This window comes from Octodon degus, unplaced genomic scaffold (assembly GCF_000260255.1).
Source record: "Octodon degus isolate 3935 unplaced genomic scaffold, OctDeg1.0 scaffold00068, whole genome shotgun sequence".
Classification (NCBI taxonomy): Eukaryota; Metazoa; Chordata; class Mammalia; order Rodentia; family Octodontidae; genus Octodon; species Octodon degus.
The window spans coordinates 7,272,775-7,276,255 of NW_004524644.1; positions in this window are offsets into that span (position 1 = coordinate 7,272,775).

Genomic DNA, 3,481 nt, shown 5'->3' on the forward strand with positions numbered 1-3,481 from the left:
GCATGGAAAGGCAAGGATCTCTTTGCCTTTTAATTAAAAATACTAAAGGTTTAAATGGTTAAAAAAGTCTACTTATAAGCACGTATTGCTTTATAGCCCACTTCTTTCCTTGGGGTACACTCTTTTGTTCATTTCCCTTCCCTGTTCTCTGTTCTGCAGTTTTGAACAGCAATTCACTTCAGAGTTCCTCGGGTTAAGTAGTGAGGGAAATCATTTCAGCTTAAGCATGTTAAGTTTGGATGAGGGCACAGAATTCTAGAAGAAATTGAAACTTACAATTGTGCTTAATTGGCTTTAACCCTTCAACATATTGTACAGAAGTACACTGAGTAATAATATATACTATTACACTGTGCAGATGCTAAAATGTAAAATCCTTTAAATGCAAACGGCACTTGTCACTCCATCAACTATTCAAATCGTCAGAGATGTATCAGCCAACCCTAACTACCCTCTGCAGGCAATCTGGAGCCAGCCTGCTGTTTAATAACCAGCATTTAACAAGAAATAACATGTAGATGTGGTGTGTAGTTTAAAACATTGTGTTAAGCATCATTAAAACTCAGTCTCCTAAGAGCCTTATTAAAAGACTCCTTTTCTCACCATAATAAAACATTTCTCTGTGACTGTTTCGATCTAGCTGCTAACAATACAAACAAAATGCCTCTTAATTTAGCATCCCACTAGAGAGCTGTTGTGATTATGGAACTGTAAAGGCAGGGAGGAAACAAAGCCCTAACCACCCTTCCCAAATCCCACCTAATCAGTGAAACTGGAGCACTAGGAGTCTTTGACTTTCAGATTTATTTTTACAGGTCTTTTCCCCCTCTTCTTTTACACTCTAAACATGGTTATTGTTTGGGGCTGTGGCTTTGTTCAGGACTACAAGGGAAGGTTGCTAATGATTTAGAAAGTGGGCCTTGCATCATGGAGTCAGCATTCTGCTCTTGTAGATGAGCTGATGCAGCTGTCAAGATAACACGTATATGAACCTTCTCTCAGGATTCACGTGATTATGATGCTAATATTTATTTGAAAAGAAAGTGGAATTTGCTTACCCTTCAATTAGCCTGAAGCCTACACATCCTGTTATTATAGAAAAAAATGCATGCATAGTTGTGTCAACTAATAGAGATAATAATTCAAATCTTTTTTGCAAATGAAGAATCTTATTCTATTTTTAGAAAGGGTGTAGACAATTTCTTCTGTCACATCATCTCCACTTCTTTGGAGATAATTTCAGGGCTGACTGTGTTGACCAGCTGCAAATAATATTTTGATAAAGAGTGAGAGCAAATTAGATTTGGGAGGATCTCATTCTAATATTTTGATTTTCTGACCAGTTCTTCTAATCTGTACTATTTAAAGTGACTCCCACTGAAGTATATAGGATTTGAGATGGTCATTGTTTGAACTTGTCTTTTGCTTTCCTTTGAAATGCAGTAAAAAAGGCAGAAGATATTTTTATCCAATTTTTATCCAATTTTTACTTAATCTTGACTGCAAGATTGAAACAAAATGTCAAAAGTGATGTTTCTATTTTTATTCATGCTCTTTATCCAAATGCTAGAAGAATTTGTACCCTAGGTTCCATAAATTACCCTGAAACAGAGTAACCCTCTGAAGTTTGTAAATATTCAGAGCCCTTAACACCAAAATATGTAGGTATTCATGGAGGTAATCTAGATATTTAACTGTATTAATAATATTTTGGATAATGAAGATGATTTACCTTTAAACTTATTTAAATAGTCAGATCACACACACACAAAAGTAGTCTCTTGTTGGAATCCGGACTGGATTTCTAATGGCATCTTAATAACATTAGCCATACATGATACTCTAATCGTTAGTCGGCAGACTGTTTAAACACACAAGGTGATTGCTATTGTAATCTTCTTCAGAAGCAGTTAGGTTGAAGTAGTCCTCTCAGTGTAACGATGGTGATGGCTTGCACACTGTGTCTTCATGAAAGGATAACTCTCACAACGTGGTATTTCTGTAGTACATTCATTATAAAAACTCTGAGTAGAAAATTCATAAAACTTCACTAGTGAAACAAATAATTTTTTTAAAGAAAACAATTCTATTTGAAAGGGGTGTTTAAGGGAAGTGGCAGGAAAGATTGAGTTATTTACCTGTAAAGATGACATCTCAAAAATGTGCCTAGAGTCCATTAGAAGAAAATGATGCATTTTCACTTTCTATCTTATGTCTGAATAGGTCAAGTTGTGAGTTCACTAACTTTTTACCACTTTTAAATTCACTCAGGGTCCAGTAAAATCTTTTGGTAGAGTCCTAGGAGCCCCTCTGGAGACAGCAACTTTAGCAAAGCATGCAATAAAACTAGAGTGTAGCCTGTGGATTTCATTCACAATAGTAGGATATAAGATACTACCTGTAGCTTCCTGGGGTTTTGTTTTGAAATCGCTTCATTTCGTGCTCCTACGTGACATTTCCTTTGCATGTCACTTGCTCTTCTCAGGCACGGTGTTTCAACAATTTAACCAAATTATATAATAGTGTATTTTGATAGAAAGTAAATCAAGATTTTTAAAAATCTATTTAGTATAGGGTCAACAGGGTCTCACTACACATATCAGACTCGGGGTGATCCTCCTGTTTTCAGCCTCTCAATGGTGCCGCCACACCCATTCTCAATGGCTTTCTCAGCATGCCCCTGGGGACTGGCCTGGCATGGCACTCTCAGGATCTAACCCCAGTCCCTGCATCTGCCTAAGCAAGCACTTTAATCCACTGAGCTATCTGACCGGCCCTTTGGTCAAGGTTTTATGGAATTCAGATTTAATGTCAATTGGGCCATTAAGATTAAACTTGAATAAAAAAAAAAGTGTACTTCCAGCTATGATACTTTTCTAGAAATGTTTTGCTGTCAGGTACAGATATGATATGTATATGTCAATATTTTGAATGCTTATTCACAGCTTATATTAGGCATTGAGGATCCAAAAAATTTATGGGTACCAACTTTGCTCTCAAACCATTTATTGCATGGAGGATGGTTTGAAAAATGCAAGAAGTGCCAAGGAGACACTTAAAGGGCAGCAATCTCACAAGAAATGCACTTTTGTTTACCCAGAAAATTCTTTTCACTTGTTGAAACTTGCAGGCCAGAAGATTGTTTTCCAGGTTAAAAACACCAACAGGAACGACTAATACGCACTGGCAGAGTTTTGAACGAGCTGGGAACATTGGGCCTTATAGCTCAGGGTGCTATAGATGGTCACAAATCTGGGAGAGTTGTGAGGTGCAGGCCACAAAGACAATGTATGACACTGAAAAATTTACATTTTAGCCTTCCATGTTATTCAATGAGTGACTGAAGAATTGTGCTCAGTTGAGATGTACAAGAAACTTAACTGTGACTTTAATTTCTCTGACAGCAGAGTGGATGAAGAGAATAAACCAGAATTAAGAAGGAAGGTCAAAATGGAACTCTGAGAGCCTTGTAAAGAGATGG